Below are 17,613 nucleotides of genomic sequence, written 5' to 3' on the forward strand. Positions count from 1 at the left end.
GCTTTACTCTATTCTACTCGACTCTATTCTATTGTATTCTTTCTGTTCAGTTCTATTTTACTCTATTCTATTTTTCTACCCTACTCTATTCCATTGGATTCGACTCGACACATTTCGACACGATTCGACGCGATTCAGCTCAAATACAATTCGATTTGATTCGATGCAATTCGACACGATTTGACGGGATGCGACACGATTCTCCGTGATACAATGCGATTAGGCGCAATTCGGCTCGATTTGTCTCGATTCATCTCGTTTCATCTTGATTCAGCTCAGTTCGGCTCCATTCGGCTCTAATCAGCTCTATTTGGCTCTTTTCGACTCTATTCAACTCCACTCTTCCCTATTCTACTCTCTGCTATGCTTTCTTTTGTGTTCTGTTCTATGCCATTCTATTCTACCCTCCCCTCCCCTACTCTGTCCAACTCTAATCTATTCGACTCTTTTCAATTGTATTCTCTTCTCTTCTATTCTTCTACTCTCTATTCCACCCTGTGCTACCCTACCCTACCCTAATCTATTCTATTCCATTCTATTTGACTCTACAGTACCCTACTCAATTCTACCCTGCCCTACCCTGTTCTGTTCCTTTCAGTTGTGTTCTATGCCGTTCTGGTCTATTCTGTTCCTTTCCAGTCTATCCTTCCCTCCCCTACTCTAATCTATTCTATTCCATGTGATTTCATGCGATTCCACGAAATTTGATACAATTCGACTCTATTCTCTTTTATTCTATTCTATTCTCCCCATCCTAACCTACTGTACGCTAATCTATCCTTTTCTATTCTGCTCTGTTCTGTTCTATTCTAGTCTTCTATTCTCTCTATTCCAACCTACCCTACCCTAATCGATTCTATTCTATTCTGTTCTCTTCTACTCGATTCTACTCTGCACGACCCTACACTACCGGTATCTATACTATTCTATTCTGTTCTGTTGTATTGTATTCTATTCTACTCTTTCCTGTCCTAGTCTATTCTATCCTACACTACCCTGCTCTAATAGACTCTATTCAATGCGATTCGATATGATTTGATGATATTCGATGCAACTCGAGGCAATTCAACACAATTCAACTCTCTTCTCTTCTCTTCTCTTCTTCTACTGTCTCTATTCCACCCTTCGCTCCCCTACCTTACGCTATCCCACATTCCCCTACTCTTGTCTACTCATCTAGGCTACTAGCCTAGGGTAATAGTCTAGACTACTAGTCTAGTTTGCTCTAGTCTACTATAGTCCACCCTAGTCTACCCTACTCAAACTTACTCTACCTTATTCCGTTCAAATCTATTCCATTGGTTCCGATTCAAAGCCATTCAATGTGATTGGACGGCATTTCATGGGAATCGACGGGATTCGACAGGTATCGAAGCGATTCAACACGATTTGACACGATTAGAGGCAATCCGACAGGATTCAACGTGATTCGACAAGATTCGACGGGATTCCATGCCATTCGACTTGATTCGACCCAATTCGACGGCACTCGACTTTCTTTGAAGGGATTCAGTGCAACATGACACAGATTGACACGATTCAACAAACTGAATGAGATGCGATGGGATGTGACAGGAATCGACCCGACCAGACGCCAATCGAAGCCATTTGATGCGATTCAATGGAATTCAACGGGTTTGGAACCGACTTGAAGCGATTCGATGCCATTGATGCAATTTGACAGGAATCGAAGCATTTCGACGTGTTGTGATGGAACTCAATACGATTTGACACGATTCAACAGGATTCGACAAGAATCGACAGGGTTCAATGGGGTTTGAAGAGATTCGTCGTGATTTGACGAAATTCAATGCGATTCAAAGGGGTGTGACGGGATTCGACGCGATTGGATGGAATTCGATGCGATTCGATGCGATTTGTTGGAATTTGTTGGGATTCGATGGCATTCAATGAGATTCGTTCGAGCTGATTCGATCCGGTTGGAATCGGATGGAACCAGTTGGATTCGCTTGGAATAGGAGGGATCAGGTTGGATCTGGTTGGATCCAGATGGAACCGATAGCAACCGGTTGGAACTGGATGGAACGGGATGGATCCAGTTGGAACCGGATGGACCCAGTTGGAACCTGTTGGATCTGGATGGAAGTGTTTGGAGACAGATGGATACGGTTGGAGCTGGATGGATCCGGTTGGAAGCGTATGGATCCGGATGGAACCGGTGGGAAGCAGATAGTTCCAGAATGAACCGGTTGGAACCAGATGGATCCAGTTGGAACCGGTTGGATCCAGCTGGAAGCAGTTGAAACCTGATGGATCCGGCTGGATCTGGTTGGAGGCGGAGGGATCCGGTTGGAACCGGTTGGAACCGGTTGGATCCAGCTGGAACCAGTTGAAACTTGATTGATCTGGCTGGATCCGGATGGGACCGGTTTGAACTGGATAGTTCCAGGAGGAACCGGTTGGAACCGGATGGATCCATTTGGAACCGGCTGGAACGGGTTGGATCCAGCCGGAACCAGTTGAAACCTGATTGATATGGCTGGATCTCGATGGATCCGGTTGGAAGCGGATGGATCTGGATGGAACCGGTTGGAACCGGATAGTCCCGGAAGGAACAGATTGGAGCCGGATGGATCCAGTTGGAACCGACTGGAACCGGTTGGATCCAGCTGGAACCAGTTGAAACCTGATTGCTCTGGCTGGATCTGGATGGATCCGGTTGGAAGCTGATTGATGCGGATGGAACAGGTTGGAACCAGATCGATCCAGATGGGACTGGTTGGAACCGGATAGTTCCGTAAGGATACGGATGGATTCAGTTCGAACAGGTTGGAACCGGTTGGATTCTGCTAGAACCAGTTCAAACCTGATGGATCCGGCTGGGTCCACAGGGAACCAGTTGGAACCGGACGGATCCGGTTCCAATCCGTTGGATCCGGTTGGAACCAGATGGGAAAGACTGGAAGCGGATGGATCCGGTTGGAAGTGGTTGGGACTGGTTGGATCCAGGTGTATCTGTTTAGAACTGGTTGAATCCATTCGGATCTGACTGGATCCTTTTATGTCTGGCTGGATCCGGTTGTACTCGGCTGGATCTGCTTCTATCCACCTGCATTCGATTGGATCCACTTGGATCCATTAGGCCCGGTTGGATCTGGCTTGATGCGGTTGGGTCTAGTTCGACCTGGTTTGATCTGGTTATGCCCGGCTGCATCTGGTCATATCCAGCTTGGTCTGACTGGGTCCCGTTTGATCCTTGCCTTGCTTTGCTCCATTCAGGTCCTTTCGGCTCCATTCGGCTCGAATCGTGTGGATTCAGCTTGATTAGGCTCGATTCGGCTGGATTCGGCTCCATTCAGCTTGATTCGGCTCAGTTAGGCTCGATTCGACTCACGTTGGCTCTATTTGGCCTTATTCAGCCCTATTCCGCTCTATTTGGCTCTATTCGACTCTTTTCTACTCTGTTCGTATCTATTCCACTCCATTTGACTCCATTCCAAACAATTCCACTCTATTCTACACTATCCTACTCTATTCCTTTCTACCCTACCCTAACAAACTCTAATCGGTTCGATTCTATTTGACGCGATTTGTCTTATTTCCTATGCATTTGGATTGATTCGGCTCGATTCGGCTCTATCGGACTCTATTCTACTCTACACTACTCTATTCTACCCTGCTCTACTCTCCTTACCCTATTCTGTTTTATTCTGTTCCGTTGTATTCTCTTCTCTTCTACCCTAATCGACCTTACTCTATTCAATTCGATTTGTCGCATTGCAACACTCTTCGACGCGATTCGATGTGACTAGGCTCGAATCGGCTCCAACGGGGTCCATTCGGTTCAAATCGGTTTGATTTGGCTCAGTTCAGCTCGATTTGGCTCGATTTGGCTCTAATCAGCTCTATTCGACTCAACTTCTGTATTCGATGCCATTCGACTCCATTCAAAAACATTCAGCTCCACTCCAGCATTCTACTCCATTCTAATCTCTTCTACTCTATCCTATTGTAATCTGCTGTACCCTATCCTACTCTACTATAATCCATTCTAATAGATTTGATTCGATGCAACACGATTCAACACGAATTGCAGGGATTCGACGCCATTCAAAGTGATTCGACACCATACGATGAGATTGGGCACCATTTGTCTCCATTTGGTTCTATTCGTCTCTACTCGACTCGACTCTATTCTTTCTCTTTTGTTCTGTCCTCTTCTATTCTAGTCTACTCTACCCTACCTTAACCTACCCTACTCTAATCTATACAATTTGATTTGAGAGATTTTGACGCGATTCGGCACCATTCGGTTCAAATCAGCTCAGTTGGGTCAGTTCAGCTCGATTCGGCTCGATTTGGTGGAATTTGGCTCGATTCGGCCCTATTCTGCCCTATTTGGCTCTAGTCAACTCTTTTCTACTCCATTCATCATTATTCGACTCCACTCGATTCCATTCTACTCCATTCTGGTCTACTCTATTCTACCCTACCCTACCCTGCTCTAGTTCACTCGAATTGATTCTCTTCGACGCCATTCAAAGCAATTTGTCTCGTTTCATCTCCATTTGGCTCTATTCGCCTCTATTCAACTCTATTCCGCTTTACTCTATTCTACTCGACTCTATTCTATTGTATTCTTTCTGTTCAGTTCTATTTTACTCTATTCTATTTTTCTACCCTACTCTATTCCATTGGATTCGACTCGACACATTTCGACACGATTCGACGCGATTCAGCTCAAATACAATTCGATTTGATTCGATGCAATTCGACACGATTTGACGGGATGCGACACGATTCTCCGTGATACAATGCGATTAGGCGCAATTCGGCTCGATTTGTCTCGATTCATCTCGTTTCATCTTGATTCAGCTCAGTTCGGCTCCATTCGGCTCTAATCAGCTCTATTTGGCTCTTTTCGACTCTATTCAACTCCACTCTTCCCTATTCTACTCTCTGCTATGCTTTCTTTTGTGTTCTGTTCTATGCCATTCTATTCTACCCTCCCCTCCCCTACTCTGTCCAACTCTAATCTATTCGACTCTTTTCAATTGTATTCTCTTCTCTTCTATTCTTCTACTCTCTATTCCACCCTGTGCTACCCTACCCTACCCTAATCTATTCTATTCCATTCTATTTGACTCTACAGTACCCTACTCAATTCTACCCTGCCCTACCCTGTTCTGTTCCTTTCAGTTGTGTTCTATGCCGTTCTGGTCTATTCTGTTCCTTTCCAGTCTATCCTTCCCTCCCCTACTCTAATCTATTCTATTCCATGTGATTTCATGCGATTCCACGAAATTTGATACAATTCGACTCTATTCTCTTTTATTCTATTCTATTCTCCCCATCCTAACCTACTGTACGCTAATCTATCCTTTTCTATTCTGCTCTGTTCTGTTCTATTCTAGTCTTCTATTCTCTCTATTCCAACCTACCCTACCCTAATCGATTCTATTCTATTCTGTTCTCTTCTACTCGATTCTACTCTGCACGACCCTACACTACCGGTATCTATACTATTCTATTCTGTTCTGTTGTATTGTATTCTATTCTACTCTTTCCTGTCCTAGTCTATTCTATCCTACACTACCCTGCTCTAATAGACTCTATTCAATGCGATTCGATATGATTTGATGATATTCGATGCAACTCGAGGCAATTCAACACAATTCAACTCTCTTCTCTTCTCTTCTCTTCTTCTACTGTCTCTATTCCACCCTTCGCTCCCCTACCTTACGCTATCCCACATTCCCCTACTCTTGTCTACTCATCTAGGCTACTAGCCTAGGGTAATAGTCTAGACTACTAGTCTAGTTTGCTCTAGTCTACTATAGTCCACCCTAGTCTACCCTACTCAAACTTACTCTACCTTATTCCGTTCAAATCTATTCCATTGGTTCCGATTCAAAGCCATTCAATGTGATTGGACGGCATTTCATGGGAATCGACGGGATTCGACAGGTATCGAAGCGATTCAACACGATTTGACACGATTAGAGGCAATCCGACAGGATTCAACGTGATTCGACAAGATTCGACGGGATTCCATGCCATTCGACTTGATTCGACCCAATTCGACGGCACTCGACTTTCTTTGAAGGGATTCAGTGCAACATGACACAGATTGACACGATTCAACAAACTGAATGAGATGCGATGGGATGTGACAGGAATCGACCCGACCAGACGCCAATCGAAGCCATTTGATGCGATTCAATGGAATTCAACGGGTTTGGAACCGACTTGAAGCGATTCGATGCCATTGATGCAATTTGACAGGAATCGAAGCATTTCGACGTGTTGTGATGGAACTCAATACGATTTGACACGATTCAACAGGATTCGACAAGAATCGACAGGGTTCAATGGGGTTTGAAGAGATTCGTCGTGATTTGACGAAATTCAATGCGATTCAAAGGGGTGTGACGGGATTCGACGCGATTGGATGGAATTCGATGCGATTCGATGCGATTTGTTGGAATTTGTTGGGATTCGATGGCATTCAATGAGATTCGTTCGAGCTGATTCGATCCGGTTGGAATCGGATGGAACCAGTTGGATTCGCTTGGAATAGGAGGGATCAGGTTGGATCTGGTTGGATCCAGATGGAACCGATAGCAACCGGTTGGAACTGGATGGAACGGGATGGATCCAGTTGGAACCGGATGGACCCAGTTGGAACCTGTTGGATCTGGATGGAAGTGTTTGGAGACAGATGGATACGGTTGGAGCTGGATGGATCCGGTTGGAAGCGTATGGATCCGGATGGAACCGGTGGGAAGCAGATAGTTCCAGAATGAACCGGTTGGAACCAGATGGATCCAGTTGGAACCGGTTGGATCCAGCTGGAAGCAGTTGAAACCTGATGGATCCGGCTGGATCTGGTTGGAGGCGGAGGGATCCGGTTGGAACCGGTTGGAACCGGTTGGATCCAGCTGGAACCAGTTGAAACTTGATTGATCTGGCTGGATCCGGATGGGACCGGTTTGAACTGGATAGTTCCAGGAGGAACCGGTTGGAACCGGATGGATCCATTTGGAACCGGCTGGAACGGGTTGGATCCAGCCGGAACCAGTTGAAACCTGATTGATATGGCTGGATCTCGATGGATCCGGTTGGAAGCGGATGGATCTGGATGGAACCGGTTGGAACCGGATAGTCCCGGAAGGAACAGATTGGAGCCGGATGGATCCAGTTGGAACCGACTGGAACCGGTTGGATCCAGCTGGAACCAGTTGAAACCTGATTGCTCTGGCTGGATCTGGATGGATCCGGTTGGAAGCTGATTGATGCGGATGGAACAGGTTGGAACCAGATCGATCCAGATGGGACTGGTTGGAACCGGATAGTTCCGTAAGGATACGGATGGATTCAGTTCGAACAGGTTGGAACCGGTTGGATTCTGCTAGAACCAGTTCAAACCTGATGGATCCGGCTGGGTCCACAGGGAACCAGTTGGAACCGGACGGATCCGGTTCCAATCCGTTGGATCCGGTTGGAACCAGATGGGAAAGACTGGAAGCGGATGGATCCGGTTGGAAGTGGTTGGGACTGGTTGGATCCAGGTGTATCTGTTTAGAACTGGTTGAATCCATTCGGATCTGACTGGATCCTTTTATGTCTGGCTGGATCCGGTTGTACTCGGCTGGATCTGCTTCTATCCACCTGCATTCGATTGGATCCACTTGGATCCATTAGGCCCGGTTGGATCTGGCTTGATGCGGTTGGGTCTAGTTCGACCTGGTTTGATCTGGTTATGCCCGGCTGCATCTGGTCATATCCAGCTTGGTCTGACTGGGTCCCGTTTGATCCTTGCCTTGCTTTGCTCCATTCAGGTCCTTTTGGCTCCATTCGGCTCGAATCGTGTGGATTCAGCTTGATTAGGCTCGATTCGGCTGGATTCGGCTCCATTCAGCTTGATTCGGCTCAGTTAGGCTCGATTCGACTCACGTTGGCTCTATTTGGCCTTATTCAGCCCTATTCCGCTCTATTTGGCTCTATTCGACTCTTTTCTACTCTGTTCGTATCTATTCCACTCCATTTGACTCCATTCCAAACAATTCCACTCTATTCTACACTATCCTACTCTATTCCTTTCTACCCTACCCTAACAAACTCTAATCGGTTCGATTCTATTTGACGCGATTTGTCTTATTTCCTATGCATTTGGATTGATTCGGCTCGATTCGGCTCTATCGGACTCTATTCTACTCTACACTACTCTATTCTACCCTGCTCTACTCTCCTTACCCTATTCTGTTTTATTCTGTTCCGTTGTATTCTCTTCTCTTCTACCCTAATCGACCTTACTCTATTCAATTCGATTTGTCGCATTGCAACACTCTTCGACGCGATTCGATGTGACTAGGCTCGAATCGGCTCCAACGGGGTCCATTCGGTTCAAATCGGTTTGATTTGGCTCAGTTCAGCTCGATTTGGCTCGATTTGGCTCTAATCAGCTCTATTCGACTCAACTTCTGTATTCGATGCCATTCGACTCCATTCAAAAACATTCAGCTCCACTCCAGCATTCTACTCCATTCTAATCTCTTCTACTCTATCCTATTGTAATCTGCTGTACCCTATCCTACTCTACTATAATCCATTCTAATAGATTTGATTCGATGCAACACGATTCAACACGAATTGCAGGGATTCGACGCCATTCAAAGTGATTCGACACCATACGATGAGATTGGGCACCATTTGTCTCCATTTGGTTCTATTCGTCTCTACTCGACTCGACTCTATTCTTTCTCTTTTGTTCTGTCCTCTTCTATTCTAGTCTACTCTACCCTACCTTAACCTACCCTACTCTAATCTATACAATTTGATTTGAGAGATTTTGACGCGATTCGGCACCATTCGGTTCAAATCAGCTCAGTTGGGTCAGTTCAGCTCGATTCGGCTCGATTTGGTGGAATTTGGCTCGATTCGGCCCTATTCTGCCCTATTTGGCTCTAGTCAACTCTTTTCTACTCCATTCATCATTATTCGACTCCACTCGATTCCATTCTACTCCATTCTGGTCTACTCTATTCTACCCTACCCTACCCTGCTCTAGTTCACTCGAATTGATTCTCTTCGACGCCATTCAAAGCAATTTGTCTCGTTTCATCTCCATTTGGCTCTATTCGCCTCTATTCAACTCTATTCCGCTTTACTCTATTCTACTCGACTCTATTCTATTGTATTCTTTCTGTTCAGTTCTATTTTACTCTATTCTATTTTTCTACCCTACTCTATTCCATTGGATTCGACTCGACACATTTCGACACGATTCGACGCGATTCAGCTCAAATACAATTCGATTTGATTCGATGCAATTCGACACGATTTGACGGGATGCGACACGATTCTCCGTGATACAATGCGATTAGGCGCAATTCGGCTCGATTTGTCTCGATTCATCTCGTTTCATCTTGATTCAGCTCAGTTCGGCTCCATTCGGCTCTAATCAGCTCTATTTGGCTCTTTTCGACTCTATTCAACTCCACTCTTCCCTATTCTACTCTCTGCTATGCTTTCTTTTGTGTTCTGTTCTATGCCATTCTATTCTACCCTCCCCTCCCCTACTCTGTCCAACTCTAATCTATTCGACTCTTTTCAATTGTATTCTCTTCTCTTCTATTCTTCTACTCTCTATTCCACCCTGTGCTACCCTACCCTACCCTAATCTATTCTATTCCATTCTATTTGACTCTACAGTACCCTACTCAATTCTACCCTGCCCTACCCTGTTCTGTTCCTTTCAGTTGTGTTCTATGCCGTTCTGGTCTATTCTGTTCCTTTCCAGTCTATCCTTCCCTCCCCTACTCTAATCTATTCTATTCCATGTGATTTCATGCGATTCCACGAAATTTGATACAATTCGACTCTATTCTCTTTTATTCTATTCTATTCTCCCCATCCTAACCTACTGTACGCTAATCTATCCTTTTCTATTCTGCTCTGTTCTGTTCTATTCTAGTCTTCTATTCTCTCTATTCCAACCTACCCTACCCTAATCGATTCTATTCTATTCTGTTCTCTTCTACTCGATTCTACTCTGCACGACCCTACACTACCGGTATCTATACTATTCTATTCTGTTCTGTTGTATTGTATTCTATTCTACTCTTTCCTGTCCTAGTCTATTCTATCCTACACTACCCTGCTCTAATAGACTCTATTCAATGCGATTCGATATGATTTGATGATATTCGATGCAACTCGAGGCAATTCAACACAATTCAACTCTCTTCTCTTCTCTTCTCTTCTTCTACTGTCTCTATTCCACCCTTCGCTCCCCTACCTTACGCTATCCCACATTCCCCTACTCTTGTCTACTCATCTAGGCTACTAGCCTAGGGTAATAGTCTAGACTACTAGTCTAGTTTGCTCTAGTCTACTATAGTCCACCCTAGTCTACCCTACTCAAACTTACTCTACCTTATTCCGTTCAAATCTATTCCATTGGTTCCGATTCAAAGCCATTCAATGTGATTGGACGGCATTTCATGGGAATCGACGGGATTCGACAGGTATCGAAGCGATTCAACACGATTTGACACGATTAGAGGCAATCCGACAGGATTCAACGTGATTCGACAAGATTCGACGGGATTCCATGCCATTCGACTTGATTCGACCCAATTCGACGGCACTCGACTTTCTTTGAAGGGATTCAGTGCAACATGACACAGATTGACACGATTCAACAAACTGAATGAGATGCGATGGGATGTGACAGGAATCGACCCGACCAGACGCCAATCGAAGCCATTTGATGCGATTCAATGGAATTCAACGGGTTTGGAACCGACTTGAAGCGATTCGATGCCATTGATGCAATTTGACAGGAATCGAAGCATTTCGACGTGTTGTGATGGAACTCAATACGATTTGACACGATTCAACAGGATTCGACAAGAATCGACAGGGTTCAATGGGGTTTGAAGAGATTCGTCGTGATTTGACGAAATTCAATGCGATTCAAAGGGGTGTGACGGGATTCGACGCGATTGGATGGAATTCGATGCGATTCGATGCGATTTGTTGGAATTTGTTGGGATTCGATGGCATTCAATGAGATTCGTTCGAGCTGATTCGATCCGGTTGGAATCGGATGGAACCAGTTGGATTCGCTTGGAATAGGAGGGATCAGGTTGGATCTGGTTGGATCCAGATGGAACCGATAGCAACCGGTTGGAACTGGATGGAACGGGATGGATCCAGTTGGAACCGGATGGACCCAGTTGGAACCTGTTGGATCTGGATGGAAGTGTTTGGAGACAGATGGATACGGTTGGAGCTGGATGGATCCGGTTGGAAGCGTATGGATCCGGATGGAACCGGTGGGAAGCAGATAGTTCCAGAATGAACCGGTTGGAACCAGATGGATCCAGTTGGAACCGGTTGGATCCAGCTGGAAGCAGTTGAAACCTGATGGATCCGGCTGGATCTGGTTGGAGGCGGAGGGATCCGGTTGGAACCGGTTGGAACCGGTTGGATCCAGCTGGAACCAGTTGAAACTTGATTGATCTGGCTGGATCCGGATGGGACCGGTTTGAACTGGATAGTTCCAGGAGGAACCGGTTGGAACCGGATGGATCCATTTGGAACCGGCTGGAACGGGTTGGATCCAGCCGGAACCAGTTGAAACCTGATTGATATGGCTGGATCTCGATGGATCCGGTTGGAAGCGGATGGATCTGGATGGAACCGGTTGGAACCGGATAGTCCCGGAAGGAACAGATTGGAGCCGGATGGATCCAGTTGGAACCGACTGGAACCGGTTGGATCCAGCTGGAACCAGTTGAAACCTGATTGCTCTGGCTGGATCTGGATGGATCCGGTTGGAAGCTGATTGATGCGGATGGAACAGGTTGGAACCAGATCGATCCAGATGGGACTGGTTGGAACCGGATAGTTCCGTAAGGATACGGATGGATTCAGTTCGAACAGGTTGGAACCGGTTGGATTCTGCTAGAACCAGTTCAAACCTGATGGATCCGGCTGGGTCCACAGGGAACCAGTTGGAACCGGACGGATCCGGTTCCAATCCGTTGGATCCGGTTGGAACCAGATGGGAAAGACTGGAAGCGGATGGATCCGGTTGGAAGTGGTTGGGACTGGTTGGATCCAGGTGTATCTGTTTAGAACTGGTTGAATCCATTCGGATCTGACTGGATCCTTTTATGTCTGGCTGGATCCGGTTGTACTCGGCTGGATCTGCTTCTATCCACCTGCATTCGATTGGATCCACTTGGATCCATTAGGCCCGGTTGGATCTGGCTTGATGCGGTTGGGTCTAGTTCGACCTGGTTTGATCTGGTTATGCCCGGCTGCATCTGGTCATATCCAGCTTGGTCTGACTGGGTCCCGTTTGATCCTTGCCTTGCTTTGCTCCATTCAGGTCCTTTTGGCTCCATTCGGCTCGAATCGTGTGGATTCAGCTTGATTAGGCTCGATTCGGCTGGATTCGGCTCCATTCAGCTTGATTCGGCTCAGTTAGGCTCGATTCGACTCACGTTGGCTCTATTTGGCCTTATTCAGCCCTATTCCGCTCTATTTGGCTCTATTCGACTCTTTTCTACTCTGTTCGTATCTATTCCACTCCATTTGACTCCATTCCAAACAATTCCACTCTATTCTACACTATCCTACTCTATTCCTTTCTACCCTACCCTAACAAACTCTAATCGGTTCGATTCTATTTGACGCGATTTGTCTTATTTCCTATGCATTTGGATTGATTCGGCTCGATTCGGCTCTATCGGACTCTATTCTACTCTACACTACTCTATTCTACCCTGCTCTACTCTCCTTACCCTATTCTGTTTTATTCTGTTCCGTTGTATTCTCTTCTCTTCTACCCTAATCGACCTTACTCTATTCAATTCGATTTGTCGCATTGCAACACTCTTCGACGCGATTCGATGTGACTAGGCTCGAATCGGCTCCAACGGGGTCCATTCGGTTCAAATCGGTTTGATTTGGCTCAGTTCAGCTCGATTTGGCTCGATTTGGCTCTAATCAGCTCTATTCGACTCAACTTCTGTATTCGATGCCATTCGACTCCATTCAAAAACATTCAGCTCCACTCCAGCATTCTACTCCATTCTAATCTCTTCTACTCTATCCTATTGTAATCTGCTGTACCCTATCCTACTCTACTATAATCCATTCTAATAGATTTGATTCGATGCAACACGATTCAACACGAATTGCAGGGATTCGACGCCATTCAAAGTGATTCGACACCATACGATGAGATTGGGCACGATTTGTCTCCATTTGGTTCTATTCGTCTCTACTCGACTCGACTCTATTCTTTCTCTTTTGTTCTGTCCTCTTCTATTCTAGTCTACTCTACCCTACCTTAACCTACCCTACTCTAATCTATACAATTTGATTTGAGAGATTTTGACGCGATTCGGCACCATTCGGTTCAAATCAGCTCAGTTGGGTCAGTTCAGCTCGATTCGGCTCGATTTGGTGGAATTTGGCTCGATTCGGCCCTATTCTGCCCTATTTGGCTCTAGTCAACTCTTTTCTACTCCATTCATCATTATTCGACTCCACTCGATTCCATTCTACTCCATTCTGGTCTACTCTATTCTACCCTACCCTACCCTGCTCTAGTTCACTCGAATTGATTCTCTTCGACGCCATTCAAAGCAATTTGTCTCGTTTCATCTCCATTTGGCTCTATTCGCCTCTATTCAACTCTATTCCGCTTTACTCTATTCTACTCGACTCTATTCTATTGTATTCTTTCTGTTCAGTTCTATTTTACTCTATTCTATTTTTCTACCCTACTCTATTCCATTGGATTCGACTCGACACATTTCGACACGATTCGACGCGATTCAGCTCAAATACAATTCGATTTGATTCGATGCAATTCGACACGATTTGACGGGATGCGACACGATTCTCCGTGATACAATGCGATTAGGCGCAATTCGGCTCGATTTGTCTCGATTCATCTCGTTTCATCTTGATTCAGCTCAGTTCGGCTCCATTCGGCTCTAATCAGCTCTATTTGGCTCTTTTCGACTCTATTCAACTCCACTCTTCCCTATTCTACTCTCTGCTATGCTTTCTTTTGTGTTCTGTTCTAAGCCATTCTATTCTACCCTCCCCTCCCCTACTCTGTCCAACTCTAATCTATTCGACTCTTTTCAATTGTATTCTCTTCTCTTCTATTCTTCTACTCTCTATTCCACCCTGTGCTACCCTACCCTACCCTAATCTATTCTATTCCATTCTATTTGACTCTACAGTACCCTACTCAATTCTACCCTGCCCTACCCTGTTCTGTTCCTTTCAGTTGTGTTCTATGCCGTTCTGGTCTATTCTGTTCCTTTCCAGTCTATCCTTCCCTCCCCTACTCTAATCTATTCTATTCCATGTGATTTCATGCGATTCCACGAAATTTGATACAATTCGACTCTATTCTCTTTTATTCTATTCTATTCTCCCCATCCTAACCTACTGTACGCTAATCTATCCTTTTCTATTCTGCTCTGTTCTGTTCTATTCTAGTCTTCTATTCTCTCTATTCCAACCTACCCTACCCTAATCGATTCTATTCTATTCTGTTCTCTTCTACTCGATTCTACTCTGCACGACCCTACACTACCGGTATCTATACTATTCTATTCTGTTCTGTTGTATTGTATTCTATTCTACTCTTTCCTGTCCTAGTCTATTCTATCCTACACTACCCTGCTCTAATAGACTCTATTCAATGCGATTCGATATGATTTGATGATATTCGATGCAACTCGAGGCAATTCAACACAATTCAACTCTCTTCTCTTCTCTTCTCTTCTTCTACTGTCTCTATTCCACCCTTCGCTCCCCTACCCTACGCTATCCCACATTCCCCTACTCTTGTCTACTCATCTAGGCTACTAGCCTAGGGTAATAGTCTAGACTACTAGTCTAGTTTGCTCTAGTCTACTATAGTCCACCCTAGTCTACCCTACTCAAACTTACTCTACCTTATTCCGTTCAAATCTATTCCATTGGCTCCGATTCAAAGCCATTCAATGTGATTGGACGGCATTTCATGGGAATCGACGGGATTCGACAGGTATCGAAGCGATTCAACACGATTTGACACGATTAGAGGCAATCCGACAGGATTCAACGTGATTCGACAAGATTCGACGGGATTCCATGCCATTCGACTTGATTCGACCCAATTCGACGGCACTCGACTTTCTTTGAAGGGATTCAGTGCAACATGACACAGATTGACACGATTCAACAAACTGAATGAGATGCGATGGGATGTGACAGGAATCGACCCGACCAGACGCCAATCGAAGCCATTTGATGCGATTCAATGGAATTCAATGGGTTTGGAACCGACTTGAAGCGATTCGATGCCATTGATGCAATTTGACAGGAATCGAAGCATTTCGACGTGTTGTGATGGAACTCAATACGATTTGACACGATTCAACAGGATTCGACAAGAATCGACAGGGTTCAATGGGGTTTGAAGAGATTCGTCGTGATTTGACGAAATTCAATGCGATTCAAAGGGGTGTGACGGGATTCGACGCGATTGGATGGAATTCGATGCGATTCGATGCGATTTGTTGGAATTTGTTGGGATTCGATGGCATTCAATGAGATTCGTTCGAGCTGATTCGATCCGGTTGGAATCGGATGGAACCAGTTGGATTCGCTTGGAATAGGAGGGATCAGGTTGGATCTGGTTGGATCCAGATGGAACCGATAGCAACCGGTTGGAACTGGATGGAACGGGATGGATCCAGTTGGAACCGGATGGACCCAGTTGGAACCTGTTGGATCTGGATGGAAGTGTTTGGAGACAGATGGATACGGTTGGAGCTGGATGGATCCGGTTGGAAGCGTATGGATCCGGATGGAACCGGTGGGAAGCAGATAGTTCCAGAATGAACCGGTTGGAACCAGATGGATCCAGTTGGAACCGGTTGGATCCAGCTGGAAGCAGTTGAAACCTGATGGATCCGGCTGGATCTGGTTGGAGGCGGAGGGATCCGGTTGGAACCGGTTGGAACCGGTTGGATCCAGCTGGAACCAGTTGAAACTTGATTGATCTGGCTGGATCCGGATGGGACCGGTTTGAACTGGATAGTTCCAGGAGGAACCGGTTGGAACCGGATGGATCCATTTGGAACCGGCTGGAACGGGTTGGATCCAGCCGGAACCAGTTGAAACCTGATTGATATGGCTGGATCTCGATGGATCCGGTTGGAAGCGGATGGATCTGGATGGAACCGGTTGGAACCGGATAGTCCCGGAAGGAACAGATTGGAGCCGGATGGATCCAGTTGGAACCGACTGGAACCGGTTGGATCCAGCTGGAACCAGTTGAAACCTGATTGCTCTGGCTGGATCTGGATGGATCCGGTTGGAAGCTGATTGATGCGGATGGAACAGGTTGGAACCAGATCGATCCAGATGGGACTGGTTGGAACCGGATAGTTCCGTAAGGATACGGATGGATTCAGTTCGAACAGGTTGGAACCGGTTGGATTCTGCTAGAACCAGTTCAAACCTGATGGATCCGGCTGGGTCCACAGGGAACCAGTTGGAACCGGACGGATCCGGTTCCAATCCGTTGGATCCGGTTGGAACCAGATGGGAAAGACTGGAAGCGGATGGATCCGGTTGGAAGTGGTTGGGACTGGTTGGATCCAGGTGTATCTGTTTAGAACTGGTTGAATCCATTCGGATCTGACTGGATCCTTTTATGTCTGGCTGGATCCGGTTGTACTCGGCTGGATCTGCTTCTATCCACCTGCATTCGATTGGATCCACTTGGATCCATTAGGCCCGGTTGGATCTGGCTTGATGCGGTTGGGTCTAGTTCGACCTGGTTTGATCTGGTTATGCCCGGCTGCATCTGGTCATATCCAGCTTGGTCTGACTGGGTCCCGTTTGATCCTTGCCTTGCTTTGCTCCATTCAGGTCCTTTTGGCTCCATTCGGCTCGAATCGTGTGGATTCAGCTTGATTAGGCTCGATTCGGCTGGATTCGGCTCCATTCAGCTTGATTCGGCTCAGTTAGGCTCGATTCGACTCACGTTGGCTCTATTTGGCCTTATTCAGCCCTATTCCGCTCTATTTGGCTCTATTCGACTCTTTTCTACTCTGTTCGTATCTATTCCACTCCATTTGACTCCATTCCAAACAATTCCACTCTATTCTACACTATCCTACTCTATTCCTTTCTACCCTACCCTAACAAACTCTAATCGGTTCGATTCTATTTGACGCGATTTGTCTTATTTCCTATGCATTTGGATTGATTCGGCTCGATTCGGCTCTATCGGACTCTATTCTACTCTACACTACTCTATTCTACCCTGCTCTACTCTCCTTACCCTATTCTGTTTTATTCTGTTCCGTTGTATTCTCTTCTCTTCTACCCTAATCGACCTTACTCTATTCAATTCGATTTGTCGCATTGCAACACTCTTCGACGCGATTCGATGTGACTAGGCTCGAATCGGCTCCAACGGGGTCCATTCGGTTCAAATCGGTTTGATTTGGCTCAGTTCAGCTCGATTTGGCTCGATTTGGCTCTAATCAGCTCTATTCGACTCAACTTCTGTATTCGATGCCATTCGACTCCATTCAAAAACATTCAGCTCCA

The sequence above is a fragment of the Elephas maximus genome, chromosome 12 (genome assembly GCF_024166365.1).
Source record: "Elephas maximus indicus isolate mEleMax1 chromosome 12, mEleMax1 primary haplotype, whole genome shotgun sequence".
NCBI lineage: Eukaryota > Metazoa > Chordata > Mammalia > Proboscidea > Elephantidae > Elephas > Elephas maximus.